The sequence below is a fragment of the Miscanthus floridulus genome, chromosome 19, assembly GCF_019320115.1.
Source record: "Miscanthus floridulus cultivar M001 chromosome 19, ASM1932011v1, whole genome shotgun sequence".
Taxonomy (NCBI): Eukaryota; Viridiplantae; Streptophyta; class Magnoliopsida; order Poales; family Poaceae; genus Miscanthus; species Miscanthus floridulus.
In genome coordinates, this window is record NC_089598.1 from 101,458,421 (window position 1) to 101,480,291 (window position 21,871).

At 46.5% G+C, this 21,871-nt stretch overlaps 1 pseudogene; it reads right to left on the bottom strand.

Annotated features, from left to right (window-relative positions):
* Positions 1-21,037, bottom strand: part of LOC136526494 (leucine-rich repeat receptor-like protein FASCIATED EAR2) — a 29,373-nt pseudogene extending 8,336 nt beyond the window's left edge.
* Positions 21,038-21,871: the final 834 nt, after the last annotated feature.

A 21,871-nucleotide genomic window follows, 5' to 3' on the forward strand; every position in this document is an offset into this window, starting at 1 on the left:
CTTAAGCACACCTGCCTCTCAGGGGCTCACTGAGTATTGGAAGATGTACTTCGACGGCTCTCTCAACATCGACGGCGTAGGAGCAGGAGTCCTTTTCATATCACCATCCAAGGAGCAGCTCCGATATGTCCTCAGGATTTATTTCCCGGCGTCTAATAACGCCACCGAGTACGAAGCATGCCTACATGGTCTACGCATTGCGGTCGAGCTCGGTGTCAAACGTCTCTATGTCTACGAAGACTTAGCTCTGGTCATTAACCAACTCAACAAGGACTGGGATACGACCAGCGAAAAGATGGATGCGTACTGCAAATCGATCAGAAAGCTGGAAGGCAAGTTCTATGGCATCGAGTACACACATGTGGTTCGGGACAAAAATCAAGCAGCAGATGCGTTGTCAAAGTTAAGATCATCCCGAGCCAAAGTCCCACATGGCGTATTTGTTCAAGACCTGCTCACGCCTTCCATCAAAGAAGAAGATCCCGCGGTCGACAAGCCTCCATACCAGCTATTGGTGGCTACGGTTCCGGCATCAAACACCACCGGACCACCTCCAACCACTAAGGAGCCTGACTGGAGAGTACCTTTCATCAAATACCTGACAGATGGTAGCAGTTACACCGATCGGACAGAAAACGAACGCCTGATGTGTCGCAGTAAGTAGTATCTGCTCGTCGATGGCAAATTGTGGCGCAAGAACGCGAAGGAGGAAATCTTGATGAAGTGTATAACCTAGGAGGATGGTGAACATCTCCTGGACCAAATCCACTCTGGCTCTTGCGGCAACCACGTGTCCTCGAGAACGCTGGTTGGCAAGGCTTTCCGAGCAAGGTTCTATTGGTCGTCAGCCGTAGCCGATGCAGAGAAGCTAGTCCACCATTGTGAAGGTTGTCAGTTCTTCATCAAGAGAATCCACGTACTAGCACACGAGATTCAGACAATACTAGCCTCTTGGCCCTTCGCATGCTGGGACTGGATATGATCGGGCCTTTCAAACCGGCCCTTGGGAAATTTACATGCGTCTTCGTGCTGATCGACAAATTTTCCAAGTGGATAGAGTACATGCCCCTGGTCAAGGCATCTTCAGAAAAGGCTGTCGCATTCATTGACCAGGTCATCCACTGCTTCGGCATACCCAACAGCATCATCACTGATCTGGGTAGTCAGTTCACCGGGAACGTTTTTTGGGACTTCTGCGATGAAAGGAGCATAGTAGTAAAATACGTCTCGGTGGCGCACCCTAGAGCTAATGGATAGGTTGAGCGGGCAAATGGTATGATCTTGGACACACTTAAGAAGAGGATGTACAGAGAAAGTGACAAAGCTCCCGGAAGATGGCTCAAAGAGTTACCAGCCGTGGTCTGGGGTCTCAGAACCCAGCCCAGTCGTAATATTGGCGTATCACCATACTTTATGGTTTATGGCACTGAGGCAGTGCTCCCAGCAGATATAGCCTTCAGATCAGCACGGGTAGAGAACTTCGACAAAGACAAGGCCAATGAAGTACGGGAGCTAGAAGTGAATAGTGCAGACAAGAAGCGGCTCGATTCTTGCGTACGTACAGCCAAATACCTTACTATTTTGCGCAGGTACTACAACAAGAACGTCAAGGAGCGGTTCTTCATGGTTGGGGACCTGGTCCTAAAGTGGAAGACAAATTAGGCTGGCGTCCACAAACTCGCAACCCCTTGGGAAGGGCCCTTCATGATCAAAGAGGTTACACGCCCAACATCTTACAGGTTAGCTCACCTAGACGGTACGGACGTACCCAATTCATGGCACATCGACAAGCTTAGGCGTTTCTATGCTTAACTACTAAGATATGTACCCCTCTTGTACTTTCGATTCAATTCAATAAAGCTATTATGATTTCTCCGACCACTCTAATGTGTCACTTCGAAGTCCATTGTTATTCTAACTCAACCAGTTAAAACCGACGACCATTCCTTTTTGAGTTTTCGGAGCAGGCCCTGTCTCCAGTTCCTCCCAACGCGTGCATGGGATCCGCTCTCTATGCTACGGGTGATCGACAGGTGCTCTCTAGTTTAACTTGTGTGTTTCTACGTATGCACAAGCTACGCACCTCACAACCCGACCACAAGACAAACTAGGGCCAAACAAACCTTTCAGGATGACGCGTCGACTAAACTGGTACAACTAAACAGAACGCTAACATGTTCTAACTTAGTTACACCAACACGATATCTGAGCTTAAACACGTTTTCTACAAACCAAACAAGCTTATGTTGATATACAGTTACGTTATTACAAGCTTGCCTAAAAAGGTCCAAGTTTACAATAACACAACTACATCTTCTTCTACAGCTATAGCCTACTCTATTGGCTGGTTGGGGCACACGACACCTGCTGCTCGCTAGGCCTGACATCGTGCAAGGGTCTCGAGGACTCTGGCATTGATCGAGCTGAAGAAGATGGCCCCGCCGATGCCTGGCTGGTCGAGACCACAGGCTTCACCGGTTGGCTTGAAAATGACAACGCTCCCAAGTGACTTGTTGATGGTGTTCCCTGTATGGGTGGTGTCGCACCTCCACACAGGTTAATATCGCCAATTATTTTCACCGACAAGTCCAGCTGGGTCATCCGTAGCTCCTCGGCTAGGCGCTTGAGATCGATCAGGGGGTAGTGAGCACGTACCATGCTCAGCACATGTGCGCCTACGTACTCTCCTGCCTCCTTCACGAACTCCTAGAACCATCCCCATGCCCTTTGGCATCTCTCGATCAATCCTAGCTGCGGCGTCCTTGGCACGTCCTCTCCTAGCGTCGGATCGATGAGGTTAAGGATCGGCAAAATGCCCGTTGCCACCTCCTGGCACCGGTTTTTCTAGGTGTCACGATCCTTGGTGATCTCTTGGCATTGCGCCTTCCAGCCGTCACGGTCTTTTATCACGGCCTCCAGATGCTTCTTCGCATTGATTTTTATAACTACAAACAGCATATGCTGTTAAGACGCTATATTACGCCAAACTACGGTAGGCAACAAAAATGAGCAAAGGGGTTTGGAAAACTTACCTTTCAGCTCCTCTGTCATCTTGGTCGTGTGGTCCCGGAGCTGCTACTGGTCTTGCGCTTGTTTTCTGTTGTCCTCTTTCAGGCAATCACACTCCACGACCGCACGACTGCTCTCCTCTCGGAGATGGACCACTTCGGCTTCTAAGCCTGCACTACAGCTGTTACTACCAACAACGCAACAGCACTTGTCAGTAGTTGTTGTGATAAAGCGGCTACTTACTTGTTCTTTCCCGCTCTTTATTACTGAGCTGGACGACTAGGTTCTGGTTCTGGGACTCTTGCACTGTCTTTTTATGGTTGGCGGCTTCAAGTCGCTGGCGCAAGCGTTCCACCTCCGCCGTCAGCTCCTTGTTGCTCACAGCGATCCCCTCGATCTGGTCGAAGCATTTCTTGTGGTACCTTGTGGTCTTCATTAAGTCCTGTGTGCAGATAGCTAAGTAAGACAGCTGCGACTAGACATCAAGATCAGGGGATGAAGCGAAGCTTACCTGCACCTCCGTCACCAGCCATTTCGCCGCCCGTTCAACTTTCTTGGTTTCTTCGACCTCCGGGATTTCCTCATGGACAACCCATTGGTCGTTCCGCCAGCACGACACATACACATGTTGTCGCTTGTCCTGTGGATGGCCCAGGACCTCCTCTACTTCGTCCTCTTTGGGCTCTTCTTCGGGTCTCGGTGCTGGTCCAGCGTCAGCAGCTTTTGCGATCACCATGGCCTTCCCACGGGTTGTAGCGTCGACAAACATGGTCTGTGCTCTCACCTCCGGCGCTGCTCCTCGGTCTATTCCGTTACCCTCAACGCTGAGGTGTTGCCCTCAGCAGGTTTAGTGCTCGGAGCACTCGTGCTCGGCTCGGCTCTTCCCTTGACCACCTGCTCGGGGACTGTTGTCTGACTGCTCTCTTGCTGAGGCCCCAACGGATCTTCTGCTATGGCTTCCTCGGTGGCCGGCTGCTGGGCAGTCTGCTCTGAACTTATTGGCAGAGCCACGCTACTTTTGGCTAGCTGGTCCGAACTTTTTGTGGACGCCGAACTAGTACATCCGAGATAAGATTAGAAGGCAACCATATTCAATGTAAATTGCTAACTTACATCATGGTTACAAATACTTACATGTTGGATGCGCGGAACGATGTGGGGAAGGCGCGTCTCTTCGGCCGTACTTGCTCCACGTGTTGTGCGGGTGACGCCTGGTCTCCCTCTACATCCAGCACTATAGCTAGGCCTTGGTGCTCGACCCCTCTACCGCTAGCCCTTTGCGTTGCAGTGGTCGATGGCGTGCTCGGTCGAGTTGTCGCTCCTGTCGCCGGTCGCGTTCCTTGCCCAGGTACTCCTGAGGTCGACCCGGCTGTATCCTTCACCGCCATCGGTAATGTGGGTCCCATAGGCGCGGAGGAGATACCTTGCTCCATCGACTCCAGTTGCTTCCTCCTCTTTCGAGGGACAAGTCAAAAGGTGTCTGCATCCTCTCCCTCCTCTGCGTCATCATCCGGCCAGGCAAAAATCACCTGTCGACGCTTGCTGGCTGGGTTCTCCTTTGGCCCCCCCTTGGGCTCATTGATGCTTAGTGCCCCCCCGATGAGCAGGGTGGTTGCTGATCTCTTCTTTGGTTGTTTGGGGGCAGCCAGCCGCTTACTAGCGGCTAGGGCCGCTGCCTCCTCTCTAGCTCCGAGCACCGCCCAGTCGACGTCCTCGTCTTCGATCTCGACGCTGGTCTAGGTGGTGGGACCAGCTCCTTGTGGCCACTCCACTCTAGGGGGTGGTGACACAAACACTGTCGCTCTATCCCGATCATTAACCTAGGTAACAAAAATGGGTGAATACAGTAAGTTTCCACTTATCCTACCACAGTATAAAATTACGGGTACAGGGCAAGATGAGTTACCTTTGGGGGAGGTCGGGCAAGCTTGAAAGCGTGCTCGATGTCGCTCAATCTGGCATAATTTGGATCAGCTAAGTTAAATAACTCTCCAATTCTGGCTTTGACTTCAATTTTGTCAAGCGTCCCCTGCCTCGTCCTCGTTGGGTCCACGCTACCTTGATATTCATAGCCAGGATGTACTCTCCTCTGGCAGGGCTAGATCCGTCGGCTGATGAAGCTCCCGACCATGCTCGGACCATCCAGTTTTTTCCACGGGATCATTCCAAATATTTCTAGAATATGTTCCAGGTGCTCGGACTTCTCTAACCAGCTTGTCCTCTTCTCTGGAATGTACCCCACGTCACATAGTGTGATCGTGTTCGGCTCTTCACGGATGTAGAACCATTTCTTGTACCAGTCGTCTAACGACGTGTTCCATGGGCAGTGCAGGTACTGGGCTTTCATGCCATCACGGAGGTTGAGAAAAACACCCCCGGCTATCTTCGAACCGCCGCTTCCTTTCTTCCGCAGACAGAAAAGATGGCGGAAAAAATCGAAATGGGGCTAGAAGCCGCCATATGCTTCGTAAAGATGTATGAAAGTTGCGACAAGGAGGATCGAGTTGGGATGCAGATTGCAAATCCCAATCTCATAGTAAAGACAGAGCCCCTAAAGAAAAGGATGTACCGGAACCCCAAATCCCGTTTAAAGAAGTCTTTAAACACCACGATCTCACCTAGTTGTGGATCGGGGTACCCCTCGCCCTCCGATGCACGCTATCCTGCGAGCTCCTTGTTGTGGAGTACTCCCATGGTGACGAGGTCTTCAATGGTCTGCTCGTTGCTTCTTGATTTCCACCATTCCTTCGCCATGACCCCTACTTTCTTCTGCGCATCACTTTTCGCCATGAATCTGGCCTTGCTGATGAACGAGGAAATGGTGGAAGGATTGATTGGTGGCGATTTCGAATGTATTAGGGTTGGCGAGAGGAAGAAGAAAGCTACGGCTACGAATGGCAAGGGGGTTCAGTAAAAAGTAACTTACCTATCCTATACTGTATTTAACCCAAGAGTTATGCCGTTTTGTCTGCCCAGGATTCTTGGGAGACGTGCGCACGCGCCGCGAACGGTTGTTTTCACAGCTTCGAGATCTACGCCAATATATGCGCCTCTTCGTTGCTAGTGTGGGAGGGCCCACACTGACGCACCTATTTACAGGTGCCACGCAACTGTTTGCTTGACAAGACAAAAAGGCAGTATGACATGCTATACCCGTCTACTTTTTTGACCAGACGTGTCAGATTGGACTTGATAGAGCAAGTAAATAAATAAATACATAAAATAATAGTACAAGTGGCATATGGTTTTTTGCCACACTTCTCGTGCTCGAGGACTGTTCCAGACCACCATCGTGCTCGGGGACTATCCAGACCATTATCGTGCTCGGGGACTGTCCAGACCACCATAGGGCTAGGGGACTGTTCCGAACACTCTCGTGCTCGGGGGCTGCCCCGACCACTCTCCGAACATTGCTCGGAGACCGCTCTCCTCGGCTACATGTGATTTGTACTCACATACAGTTGAGAGGCATTTATTTTTTCTCACTTAGACCTTGCTACAAGGCTGATACCTCGCCTTCCAGCAAGCTCGGGGACTACATCGGTACGATGCACCTGCCGGTGCATCTCGTATTGCTTGTACGACGATTGGATTCTCAACTTAAGTGGGAATTCTTTTTAGACCCTAGCACCACGTGCCTGCGTCACCTACTACCAGGCTCGGGAACTAAGTGGGCACACTTCACCTTGCGGTGAATGTGCTTATTTTATCGACCCCTACGCTCTGACTGTTGGCCATAACTACTATTGTACAAGAGGCACTTACATTTCTTTTCAGAAATACAAGTGGGCACACTTGATCAGGAAAGAAATCTTTTTCTTTTTTCTTTAGAGCACCATGCATTCTTTGGACAACTAGAATCTTTAGCTATAATTGTGGTCTACTGCTCTTTGTGCTGACCAGAATACTGGCACATTTGCTTGGTCAATGTTTCAGCCAGTTGGAGATGCCATGAAGACAGATCGCGTTAGTTGAAGAAGATCGAACGGCGTGTCGCAGCATAATACATGGTTCTCGAGGACTAGCTGTGGGGGTATTAACCCCTATATCCTTATGACTAAGCTTGGGCCGGCCCGGACCAGGGGGTCTGGCCCACTAGAAGACGACGCGTGGCCCGGCCAATCTGCTCGGAGTCCCGCACAAGGAATCAAGGTAGACTTGGAGATCAAGCAAGATCCTGGTCGGTTAGAATAGGAATCCTTATCCGACCACCTATGGCAATTATAACTGGTTAGGATTAGTTTCCAAATCTGTAACCCTGCTCCCTAGACTATACAAGGCGGGCAGGAGACCCCTCTAAAAAACATCCCTCATTGATATACAACAATACAATCAGACGCAGGACGTAGGTATTACGCCTTCACGGCGGCCGAACCTGGATAAAATCTCGTGTCTGTCTTGCGTCACCATCTTGTTTGTAGCTTGCGCATCTATCTGTCGATAATCTACTACCTTGGGCATACCCCTAGGTAGACTACCGACCATATTTCGTCGACAGTTGGTCCCTCCAACCGGCAGTAAAAGTCTACTGCCGGCTGGAGGCTCCGTCCGGGACTAGGAAGGGACCTTTAGTCCCGATTTCTGTCTACAACCGGGACTAAAGGTCCCCTCCTATATACCCCTTGTTCCTCCCCAAGCCCGAGCCACTTTGAGCTTAGTGTTCTTGCTTCATCACCGGCCTCTCTTCTTCCTCATCACCGGTGTATCACAAGATTTCTTCCATTCCTCCATCGATTCTTTGGTTCAAAGGTTACCAACTTTATACTCTTATGTTTCATCTGTAGCTTATTTCATTTTGTGGACTAATATATGTGGTTTTTTTATGGTAGATTTTTTTTACTTGTAAGCCATTTAAGCTCAAAATCACTTTAAAGTTTGCGTATTTGGATGAAGGAATGTTAAAGTAGTTATTCAAAACTAGTATTGAGCTTTCATTTTTAGCATGCATAGCACACTTCATGCTTTAGAGATATAGAGGATTTTAGAGTTTTTTTTAATTTTATTTGTTTATAAAATGAGAAATTTATATTATATTAAAAATGAGTGTAAAGAGTAGATGACAACTGCTTCTGGGTCCTTGGCCTCTCATCGGGTTACAAAGCGACTGAGGCCAGACCTTCCTCTCATTGCATGCGGCAAGTGTGAGGAGAAGATTGTGATGGAGTACCGGGTGAGGAAGGAGTGTCCCAACAAGGGCCGTATCTTCTACAAGTGTCCAGATCGTAATGTGAGTTATTTTATCGCATTTGATGATTATGGTTAATTTATACTTATTTTCATGATGATTGTGATTAAAGTTCTAATTTTTACTTTTAATTTTAGTGGGATGGCACTGGATGTTCAGGCTAGTACTAGGAGGAAGAGTACGTTGAACACGTGCAAAACTCTCTTACATAGGCGGCTACGACGGCTGATGAGACAATGATCCTGTGGGAGAAGCCCATAGATGTTGAACAAACGCATGATCTGTCTATTTTAGTTGGGATTGGTCGCGAAATCCTTATGCTGCCGAAGTGCATTTTAGCTTTAGTTTTTTAGTGGTAGTTGGGATTGTCTACATTGTAGCGAGACTTTCATAAATTAATACCTTGTGTGGTGGCATGCATGTGATATAATTAACTAATTATGTTCTAGGTTTTAATATGGTATGTATGTCATGTAATGCAGATGAGCCGGCATTGGATGTACAATGTTGATCGCCGCTCCCAAGAGTTCATTGAGGGCGTGCATTCTTTCTTACGTGTGGCCGAGGCAAACAAACACGATGGTTTCATGTGCTGCCCATGTGTCATATGTAAGAATTTGAAGGAATATGCTAGCTCAAGGAGTCTTCATTCACACTTGTTGAAGTCGGGTTTCATGCCAAACTATATTTGTTGGATGAAGCACGAAGAAACCGGGGTTGTAATGGAAGAAGGTGAAGAAGAACAATGGGACGATGATGACATTATTGCTGAATATGGTGCCTTCAATGATACTACAATGGGGGAAGCTAAAGAAGAGGTAGTGGCAGAAGATGAGCCCGCTGATGATCTTGGTCAGGCCATTCGTGATGCACAAAGAGAATGCGAAAGTGAAAAGGAGAAGATCAAGTTCGAGCGCATGCCAGAGGATCACAAGAAATTGCTATACCCAACTTGCGATGCGGGACAGAAAAAGTTGGGTACCACACTGGAATTGCTGCAATGGAAGGCAAAGAATGGTGTATCTGACAAGGGATTTGGGGAGTTACTAAAAATCTAAAAGAAGATGCTTTCGAAGGATAACGAATTGCCTGTCACTACGTACGAAGCAAAATAGGTAGTCTGCTCTTTGGGATTAGAAATCCAGAAGATACATGCATGTCCTAATGACTGCATCCTCTACCGTGGCGAGGAGTACGAGAAGTTAGATGCATGCCCGGTATGTAATGCATCACGGTATAAGATCAGGCGAGATGACCCTGGTGATGTTGAGGGCGAACATCCCACGAAGAAAATCCCTGCCAGGATTGTGTGGTATGCTCCTATAATACCACGCTTGAAACGTCTGTTTAGAAACAAAGACCATGCAAAGTTATTACGATGGCACAAAGAAGACCGTAAGGTAGACAATATGTTGAGACACCCTGCTGATGGGTCCCAGTGGAGAGCAATCGATAGAGAATTCCCGGAGTTTGCAAATGACGCAAGAAACTTAAGGTTTGCTTTAAGTACGGATGGTATGAATCATTTCGAGGAGTAGAGCAGTAGTCATAGCACTTGGCCTGTTACTCTATGTATCTACAACCTACCTCCCTGGTTATGCATGAAACGTAAGTTTATTATGATGCCAGTGCTCATCCAAGGCCCAAGGCAACCTGGCAACGACATCGATGTGTACTTGAGGCCACTAGTTGAAGAACTTCTACTTTTGTGGAATAGACCAGGTGTGCGTGTGTGGGATGAGCACAAACAGGAGCACTTTGACCTGCGAGCATTGTTGTTCGTAACAATCAATGATTGGCCTGCTCTAAGTAATCTTTCAGGACAATCAAACAAGGGATATAATGCATGCACGCACTGTTTTGATGACATTAAAGGTATATTCTTGAAAAAATGTCGAAAGGTCGTGTACCTTGGCCATCGTCGATTTCTTCCTGCGAATCAGCCCCTAAGAAAGAAAGGCAAGCATTTTAAAGGTAAGGCAGACCACCAGTCCAAGCCGGGCAACTGAACTGGTGAGGATGTACTCAATATGGTCAAGGATGTGAAAGTACTATTTGGAAAGGCACATGGCAGCGAACCTATTCTGAACGACGCCGACGGTCACGCACCCATGTGGAAGAAGAAGTCCATATTTTGGGAGCTACCCTATTGGCAAGTCCTAGAGGTCCGTAGCGTGATCGACATGATGCACCTGACGAAGAATCTTTGTGTGAACCTGCTAGGCTTCATGGGTGTGTATGGGAAGCCTAAGGACACACTTGAAGCATGACAGGACCTGCGATGTTTGAAAGAACGACAAAACCTACATGCAGAGAAGACAGATGATGGACGCCATTACTTAAGTCATGCCAGCTACACTCTTAGCAAAGAAGAGAAGGAAAGCATGTTTGAATGCCTAGCAAGCATCAAGGTACCATCTGGATTCTCCTCGAATATAAAGGGTATAATAAATGTGCTAGAGAAGAAATTCCTAAACTTAAAGTCCCATGACTGCCACGTGCTCATGACGCAATTGCTTCTAGTTGCATTAAGAGGAATTCTACCTCCAAATATACGTCTAGCCACCGTGATGCTATGTGTATTCCTCAATGCAATTTCTCAGAAGGCAATCGATCCAATGGATCTAGCTAAACTACAGAATGATGTGGTTTAATGTCTTGTCAGCTTTGAGTTGGTGTTCCCTCCTTCCTTCTTTAATATCATGACACACCTCCTAGTTCACCTGGTCAAGGAGATTAGCATTCTCGATCCTATGTTCCTGCACAACATGTTCCCCTTTGAGAGGTTCATGGGAGTCCTAAAGAAATATGTTCACAACTATGCTCGGCCAGAAGGAAGCATCGCCAAGGGCTATGCAACAGAGGAGGTCATTGAGTTTTGTGTTGACTTTATTCCCGACCTTGACCCGATTGGTGTTCTTGAATCGCGACACGAGAGGAGACTAAGTGGAAAGGGGACACTAGGAAAGAAAACATATATTGGTACGCAGGACAATTATTTTAATAAAGCACACTACACAGTTCTACAAAACTCCTCCTTGGTGGATCCGTATATCGAGACACATAAAGAGTTGCTTCGATCCGAGTTTCCAGGGAAGTCTGAAGCTTGGATTACGCGTCAGCACATGGAAACTTTCAGCGACTGGTTGCGAAAAGAATGTCAGGGTGATGAGAGTATTGATGAGCAACTGTATTTGTTGGCTAGGCAGCCATCGTGGCATATCCTCACATACAAAGGGTACGAGATAAATGGGAATACATTTTACACAGTAGCCCAAGATAAAAGGAGCACCAACCAAAACAGTGGTGTCCGCATAGATGCCACCGACCCTAATGGAAATAAGCAAACATATTATGGCCACATAGAGGAGATATGGGAACTAAACTATGCACCTACTTTTAAGGTACCTTTGTTCAATTGCCAATGGGTAAAGGCGACTGGAGGCGGGGTAGCAGTCGACAACCAGTATGGAATGACAACCGTGGACCTCAACAATATTGGGTACAAAGACGAACCGTTCGTCCTTGCCAAGGATGTGAATCAGGTGTTCTATGTCAAGGACATGTCTACAAAACCGAAGAGAGGGAAAAACAACAATGACCCAATCAATGAGCCAAAGCGCCATATAGTTCTTTCAGGGAAAAGAAACATCGTCGGAATTGAAGACAAGTCAGACATATCAGAAGATTATGAAAAGGATGACCGAATTCCACCCTTCACAGTGAACAAAGACCCAAGCATCCAGCTAAATGATGAGGACACTCCATGGTTACGGCACGATCATAACCAAGGGATATACGTTAAGAAGAAGTTCACTACTGTGCCCGCTTGATATATATATAGTGATGTATTAGACCTATTATGTAATAATTGTGACTTCATATTTTTTGTCGTGTTTTCATATTTTCTACGGTTTAAATGAATTTTCTGCTAGACGGTGGATTTCCCGTGGAGAATGTGTGATGAAAAACCAAATGATCAACGTTAATAAGATGTGAAAACTAATTTCCTATCAAAAAGCAATAGTTTTAATGATTTTAATTAAGTAATATATTTTTGCATGGTGCAAATTGTAATTATTATTTACACTATGTCAAATATTTATACAGTAAAACAAAAGAGTTTAGGTTACAATTTTTTGTTGTGTATAATAATGCAAAACCAAGTCCAGGAATTTTTTAATAATTTTTTTGGATAATATTTTATTTATTAGGCAATTAATAACTCTATGCATATTTATATAAAAGAAATATATAAAAAAAGGAAAAAACTTATGGAAACCGGAGAAAGCCAACTGCATACCACCTTTACTCCCGGGTCTAAAATGCCCTTTACTCCCGGGCAGTGGCTACACCCGGGACTAAAGGTGGGCTGCGTTTTCGCAGCCCACCAAAATGCCCTTTACTCCCGGGCCGTGGCTACACCCGGGACTAAAGATCAGACCTTTAGTCCCGGTTCTAATGATAACCCGAGACTAAAAGATCTTTAGTTTCGGTTGGTAGATGCAACCAGGACTAAAGGTCTCCCTTTATAAATCCTCTCTGTCTCTGCCACGCCTCGTCTTCTCCACCAGATTGATCCAGCAGCGCCGCCGCCCCTAGGCCACCCTAGCCTCGCCTCACGCGCGCATGCTGTCACCGGCCCCACGCGCACTTCTTCTCCGGCTGGCTAGCGCGCCTCGCTCGTCCTCGCTGGAGCGCGGGCCGTCCTCGTCCCCGACCCACCTCGCTCGTGCTCACCGGAGCGCGCCCGAGCCTTCCCCGCGCTACCTCACCGGAGCTCGCCCGAGCCTTCCCCGCGCGCGCTGCCTCACCGGAGCGCGCCCGAGGCTTCCCCGCGCTGCCTCACCGGAGCTCGCCCGAGCCTTCCCCGCGCGCGCTGCCTCACCGGACCGAGCGACGCCACAGTGAAGGAGCCCCGAGCCATCAATTAGGTATGTGTTGCTCGTTTCGATTTCTTGCGGCTTGACATCAATTGTCTGTGTTTGGAAGACGACAACTAGCTAGGGCTCATTTGATCTCTTGTATGTGCCTGTCAGTAGCTCACCGAATGCAATGCTTAGAAATCACTTAGAATGAAATGGCTTAGAAATCACTTAGGGCTCGTTCGTTTAGGGTGGTTCTAGGCAGGAATAGAGCCTGGAATCATCAGCCTCTGGTTTCGGCTTCTTTTTTTTTGCAAAAAAAAATTACCGAACCGACTTACCGAGAACGGCCTCTGGAGTAGATATGTATCTCTATATATACATGTTTTTCATTTTTCACTCCAGTCGAGAGCCCATACATTATCACACCGTCCGGTACGGTGATTATTTCGGTATGGAGTTTATGGATAAGATATCCATATAATGATCATATACATACCGACTTACCGACTTGAATACGCTAACCAAGAAATTAAACAAGGCAGAGAACAAAGAAACAAAAAGAACTGTACGTTGGGATTTTATAATACGACTAGCTAAAGCTGGTGAGACGGACATGAGAACAAAGAAACAAAAAGAACTGTACGTTGGGATTTTATAATACGACTAGCTAAAGCTGGTGAGACCGACATGGATGATGGATGGATGGATAGGATTAGGATAGAGATAATGACCGAGTGCTAATCCTCATAAACATCCATGTGACTACTATGTATGTATGTATGTTGACCCCATCAAGCTGTCCTCGCGTTACCATTATCGGTGACTACTTAGCTCTTGATCCACTTTTTTTCTTCCCTAAATTAAATATTAGACATAGACGTTCACATACATGCACACTCATTCACTGTAAGCACAAACATTTTGATATTGACGAAGTCCTCGTAGACGTCTCGTAGCCTTTGCAATTGGTGCATATTTCTGTAACATGTTTTTTAGTAAAGTCTAAGTCTCTAACATGTTTTTTGGCTGCAGGAGCTGGACCTCGCGTTTGACACCTTGGATGTGAGCCACCGCCGCCACCATATATAATCCGTTTATGATGGATTAATTGCTCCAACCTTTTGTAATCGGATGGATGCATGTGCTGAGCTCTCGTGCCGGCAATCTTGTAATGCGATTTTGCGCTGAGCCATCGAGCTCAGTGGAGCACGGGCGTGGCCCGGTGTCTCGTCGTTTTCTCCTTTTTGCACGGTAGCTTATGACGACTAGTTAGAAAATTATAGAAAATCCGTACTAGTTGAACTTACGGACCGTGTTCATCTCGGCGAGCATGTTCTCTGCCGAGCGGTAACGGACGTCAAGGAGGAGCTTTGATTCTACGAGAGAGAGCGGCAACGGTCGTGGAAGACCGTGTTCCCTTCCTCGTAGAATCGGAGCTCTTCCGTGGCTAAGTACGGTGCCGTCCGGTGGAGAAATGCTCGCCGAGATAATCACGTAAGCAAGGTCAACTAGTACGGATGATTATTTATTCACACGTCCCGATATCGTCCCGATTATTATGTGTGTACACTCCCATTCTTCTGTTAACCTACGGAAATATCATGTGAATTACTTACCTACCGCAGTAAAAGATGAGAACACAATGACCATGGCCACGGCCATGAAAAATGCCAACGACACAACACTAGCAACCTTCTCGGCAAGCAGAGTAGTGTTAAACGCTCGGAAAACCTTTAAACTTAAATAAGGCTTATGCTAGATTATATCACTAGTACAGATACAGAAATGATTTTTACAAATGTTACTATCCTTGAGGTGGCACGTCCTGCAGGAGTTCATTTTATAGATATAGTTTTTATTTTTTATAGATATATCTGGTGGTGTAAAAGCTAGATGGCTGCCCCGAGAGACAACATGGATGAAGAAATGATGAATATTATCAACACCGGCACTCAATTTGCCGATGGTGACCAGGAGGATGTAGATGACGGGAGTCAATACCTGGCTCTTGAAGATAACCAAGAAAATATTGTGCAAGAAAATACTGGCGGGGTATATATATTTATATATATATATTTGAATATTATATATATATGTATTTGAATATCTATCATCTATTATGTGTACACATGATATTGATTTATTCTTTTTTATACGTAGCACTCTGGATCGACGACCACAACGGCGAAAAGCAAAAAAATTCGAGGCCCGAAAAAGCCATTGGAGGGGCGCTACATAATATCAGAATTCAATATCGAGATAGGCGAACCACTTGGTCCACATGCAAAGAAATTCGTGCAACACTATGGGTGCCTTGTAAGGGACAGACTTCCGATCAGTGCCCGTGAATGGAAGCAAAAGATCAACGAGCCTCATGTTAGTTTTGTCTCTGATCTTGATAAGAATTTAATTTGGGATGATATCCTTCAACATTTCACGTTGCAAGCGGATGATTATGATGCTATCAACGATGATGAATTGAAGGAACTAGTTCGAAAGTGGGCTATGAAGAAGATGGCCACACAATTTCAGACTTGGAAGAAATCCCTATACACGAAATACGTCAAGAAGAACCTAACGCCCAATTTCAATACTAGTGGCCCGCTCGTGAAGTTGAGGCCCTACTGGAATGATTTTGTACAGTACACGACATCGGAAGAGGGTGAGGAACGGATGAGAAGGAACCAAGACAATGCCCGATAGAAGGTATACCACCATGGCATGGGATCAGGTGGCTACGTGACTGCCATTCCCAAGTGGGAAAAAATGGAAGTGGACATTCTTGCCAAGGGTATCACACCAGAATCACTCAATTGGCCCAAACGCGCGAAGAATTGGTTTCGCTCTCATGGGGGAAGACTGGACCTAGAGACCGGGAAGATGGTTCATGGCCCAAAACTCGAAAGAGCAACACAAAGATTTTCTTATGCTCTACAAGCTAAAACTATCGGTGCGTTCAGGCCCAATAGAGAGAAGGATGAACCGACGTATGCCCTCGGGACCGCTGAACACAGTGGCCGAACAAGAGGTTTAGGACGGAACATTTCTTGGGAGCATGGTTTCCTGACGACAGAGATACCTACAGAAGCCGACAGAGAAGGAAGGATGAGGATGCAGCGCGGATCGGCAGGTTGGAGGAATTGGTTCATGAGTCATGGGAGGCGTTGCTTCAAGCACAGGAGTGCGAAAAAGACATGCAAGCTAGAATGCAGGACGAAATCATAAAGCAAGTGCAAATAGCAATGAGTGCCCAAAGACAGGCATCAGATCCAGGAATCAACATTAATATTAGCCCCCGTGATTAGTTGAAAAGCAGCTGCGCTTCCACGGAGTTGCCAAATCAAGATGACGCAATGCTACGTTTCCCCGTGGATGACATCACTGCACCGTTTACATCATGTGAGCTATATATTCTAAAAGAGAATGCCACAATCATGGTGGCTCTCGGTGTTTTTTCTCCTTCAGATCCTACCAAGACACCAAGAATCCATGGGGCAATAATACCACCTGGATATGTTAGCATCTCAGTGGATAGAGTTACCAAAGGTTTTGGTGATCTGCCTCTTGACATTTCAGGAGGTGATGGGAAGAAGACTCTAGGAGAAGCGGAGAAGACATTCATACTATGGCGCAAGCACTACATTATTATTCCCGGGGTCTCTAGTCCACCACCGCTTCCTCAACTGCCACACAATAGGTGCGGACAAAAGTGAACGAAACAAATTTTTCACAAATTTTCTATTGACATGCATGATTAATAATAACAATTTCTTATACCTAATTATTCTTTTTTCTAATCACACAGCAGGGCCTCCGCCAACCTAAGTCCAATTATTCAATCTTCAGATCATCATAGTGCTCCGGGCAATGATTATGCAACACCGCCATCGTCGCCACCTCCAAGGAGGTCTCCAACGCCTCCAAGGAGGTCTCCACCGCCGCCACCTCCAAGGAGGTCTGCAACGCCTCCAAGGTCTCCAACGACTGCCCCGCCTCCCTTGATGATCAAGAAGCAGCCAGCTCCTAAGAGGTCTGCCCCGCAAACGAAGCCGTTGGCCCACCAGCCGGCAAAGAAGAAAGCCTCATCTAATCCGGTTATTCCCCAAAAACTGTCTTCCGAGAAAAGTGAAAAGGAATTAAAGGATATAGTACAAAAAGATGTGAAAACTTTCTTCGAAAAAGTAAGAAAGCAACGAGAAGCGAGGGAGAACCCGGACTTCTACCTAGCTCCAGATCTTCTAAGAAAGAAGGTGGACCAGAAAAAGCGGGAATCTCAAAAGACCCGACCAAAATTGTACTACGACCGCTCTCTCACCAAGTCATTTGAGGTGGCGCAGAAAAAGACTAGAGCAGGAAAAGGTGTTGCACAACTCGGACAACAATCGCAACAATCAGTCCCCCCTCTTGTCATTCGTAATGAATATGGTTCAAACTTAGACTTACTGGACGTCGATTTTGAGGAACTTGTTCGGTTTTACGAGGATACTGGTTTGGACCTTGCCCAAGTGCTCGCTGAAGGACCATCTGCTCCGAAAGTGGATCCTTGGAAGAAATTTGAACATGAAAAAAGTTTGTACAACCCTGAGGCCTTAGGTGATCTGGGTACGCAAATGTACCTGCTAAACAAGTGGTACATGGCGGCGTGTAAACGGAGAGGGAACTTTGTTTCTGTCAGAATTAGAAACCAACATTACTTTCGTGGCGATGACGTTATATATGTCGAGTTTGGGGAATTACGCCAACTATGCCACTGGACTCTCTCGACAAAAGTCTCATTAGCTGCTATTGTCTATAAGTGTGATTATTTTCTACTATTAAAGTGTATATATATAAAGCTACATGTATATATATATAAATTATATATTCTCACACTATATTTTTATATATACAGATATGAGATGTCAGAACTCAGAAAGAGACAGGATAATGATGTTGGTTTCGTTGATCCAAATGTCGTATTCAAACACCCTGATCCCCCATCTGGATGGAAAGCTGAACTCGAGAAAAATCTCATGAGATTCTTAGTGAACCAACAAAACAAGGACATACTATTCCCCTACAACTTCAAGTGAGTGTTAAATAATTAATGTTGATCATATGGACATTTGTTCAATTATTTGCTTACTAGCTAAGCTATCTCCCATATATACATATGTTGACTCTAGTTAATGTCGATCATATTTGTGTATAAAAATATATACAGCAATCACTGGATATTGATGGTCATCGATATGGCCAATAGTCGATTGAGCATCTTAGACTCGTTCAGAAAAGAGCAAACAGAGTACCAAGACATGATAGATATTATCCTAGGGTAATTTGGTCTCTCTAGCAACTATATACCCTGATCTCTTAACTGCAATAATTATTAAAGGCCAAATTAATTATTTATTTTATTAGGCGTAGTGTTTGGAAAATTTTCATTGAGGAACACCACATGAAACATTGCAAAGCGCCACTGGATGTAATCGCACACAAAGTAAGTACTAGCTACATTTATATATATATAATTCAATTAACACCATGCATGCTTTCAATTCACTGAATCTTTTTTCTCGTAAAAGTGGGTTCTGAGGCAAGACCAGGGGAACAACTACTGCGGATATTATGTTTGCGAGTTCATCATGGCGTACTCAAAAAGAAGGGAGAATTCTTTATTTGGCACTGAAACAAATCACTCTTCCGTATTTGGCACTGGAAATTTTGAACTTCCTTATCTAGCATCAACTTGAAAAATCCTTCCGTATATGGCACTTCCATCCATTTGATGCACTAACGGTGTCAAGTGCCACCTAAAATGACATATATACCCTTCTATTTACCAGCAGCATGTAGTGCCAGATAGGAAAAGAATAAATAGACATAATGTCAAATAAGGAAAGCACAAATATGACAAATATACTTGATGCACAAGCTTTACAAATCTGACCACATTGTCAGCATATCTACATAGAGATCCAGAAATCAAAACACCAAAGCAAGCATACAGATACATTGAATAGGCTGACAAAAGGATTATCTCAATGAGGTGTTCAGATGGACATCCTAAACCTGACACAAGATTATGAACACATATGTCCCATTCTTAAACAAAGATTATCGATTTGTTAAGTAAACTTAAGAAATAGCTAGAATAACAATATGCAATTTTGTTCTAACAATCTAACAGCAATAGTTCTGCAAATACCATACAATCACAATTCAAAGAACAACAATTCGCGCTTCCATTCCAAAACGTACGAAATCGATGAAAGGAAGAGCCACAGTACTCACTCTTCGGTGGCAGCGGAGCCTTCTCCACGACGGGCTCCGGCATCGCAAGCCTTCTCCACGACGGGTTTCCAGCCAATGCTCCTGGGAACTTCATTGTTGGCAAAGGCCCAGACAGGCTATTGTAGGAGAGGTTAAGCACCTCAAGCTCTACCATGGCTGCAATTCCAGGAGGCACCTCCCCTGACAGCCCATTATGTGAGAAGTCAAGCGTATGCAACCTCCCTATGCTCCCAAGCCCTGCAGGGATCTGCCCAGCCAAGTAATTACAAGAGAGGTTCAGATACTCCAATCCCTTCATGGTAACCAATCCTTCTGGTATCTCGCCACGGAGCTCATTCCTAGACAGATCTATACCAGTAGCTGCCTGAAGATCATACCTCAAATCCAACTGCCATGACACCGTGTTCACAGAAGCTGACATAAACAATTGGGGTGGAAGCACAGTCTCCGATGGAGTCGCCTAAGCCTGGGCCTGACCACCTCCACCGTTAAGCACTTCAGTGACATTGAACCCACCATCTGGGATGAAACTTACAAACTTATTGCTAGACAAATCAAGCCACTAGAGCAGGGGAAACGAGAACATCCAGTCAGGTAGGTGGCCGGAGAGCTGGTTACCAGCCAGTGACAAGAACTTCAAGCTCAACCATTTCGTTACAGCACTGCTGAGCTCCACGAAGATCTCATTTCCTGACAAGTCCACCACCTCCAAAGACCTGCACCCAGCCAGCGGCAGCGGAATCTCCCCAGATATCTTGTTATTCGACAAATCTAGAACCTTGAGACTAGCTAGTGTGTCGAGCTCTGGACGCAGCGCCCCAGAGAGCTGGTTACCCCCAAGTTGCAGGTACAGAAGCTAGAAGCAGCCTGCAAGTCCGGCAGGCACTGAACCGGACATCCGGTTATTCGACAAATCCAGCACCTGCAAATAGGTTAGGTTCCCTATTCTGGGAGGAATCTCCCCGGAAAGCTGGCTGTCCGCGAGAAACAGACCCTTCAGGCTCTGTACGGCTGCGATACCAGCGGGGATCTCACCGGAGAAGCGATTGTGGGAGAGGTCGAGGAGGAGGAGGGCAGAGTTGTCGGGGTCGGCAACGATCCGCGGTGGGACGGCGCCAGAGATGGTGTTGCGGGAGAGGTCGAGGGCAGCAAGGCGTGCGGGAAAAGAGAGATGCGGGGAGAGCGGGAGGCAGAGGAAGTTGGCGGAGAGGTTGAGGGTGTGGGGTGCGGGGAGCGAGGACGGCAGGCAGGTGGGGACAGCCCCTGAGAGCGTGTTGCGGGAGAGGTTGAGCACGAGGAGCGAGCGTGGGAGGGAGAAGGGGAGCTCTCCTGACAGCGCGTTGGAGGAGAGGTCGAGCGTGCGGAGGCGGCGGAGGAGCGCGAGCGGCGCCATGGGGAGCACGCCCGTGAGGTTGAGGCCCCGGAGCGAGAGCTCGGCGACGGAGGGCGCGGCGGGCGAGGGGGCTGGCGCCGCGGCGGGGTGGAGAGACACGCCGCGCCAGGACGGCGAGAGCGGGCCGCTCCAGGAGATGGGGCCAGCGCCGGCCGACGAGCCCGCCCCGTCGCCGTGTTCCCGCCAGACCCGTGCCTCGATCTGCGACCATGGGCGAGCTTGGCTGAATGTGGGGCACCTTGAGCTGGGGGACCTGCCCCGCGAGTTCCTGGGCACCGGCGGCCGACGCCTCCTTTTTCCCATCCTCATCTCCTCTGGCCTCCATTCTCTGTAGGGTTTCGGTTTGAGAGGTTTCGTCTCTTGTTTCTCTTTCAGAACAGAGGAGCGACGGGAGAAAGGAGCTCGGGGGAGAAGGGGAGACGGACTGCGCGTGACCAAAATAAACATGGGCATTTTGGTACTTCTAGTGAAAAGCTGACATGGTCTTTCTAGTCAACTAACGGAGAGATACCTGAAATGGACGAAAGTGCCATATACGGAAGAAATTTTCAAGTTGATGCTAGATAAGGAAGTTCAAAATTTTCAGTGCCAAATACGAAAGAGTGATTTATTTCAGTGCCAAATAAATAATTCTCTCCAAAAAGAACTCCCGAAGAGAACCTAAAAGTACGTTATATAAATATATTCATATATTCACAATTTCTTGTATTGCTCATATATATTAATACTTTTGCTTTAACTTTTATTGAAGACTCTATGGTTGAAGGAAAAAGTCATACGACGTGACCAACTGAAAGCAATTCAAGAGACCATAGCAGGATTTCTTAATGATCAGGTCTTAAACGCCGCCGGCGAGTTCTACAATGACGTGAACGAAACATGGAAGCCAAACCAGATGGAGTGAATTTGTTATCCTAAGGATATGATAGAATATACAATGCAATCTTTATTTGTAATATATATATATATATATATATATATATATATATATATATATATATATATATATATATATATATATACACACACACATATTATATGTACATAAAATAACGATATATGTATATGCATGTAATATATACGTTAGTTTCAAACTTTAGTTTGTATAAAATGTTCGAACATTATAAACGTGTAGAATACGTA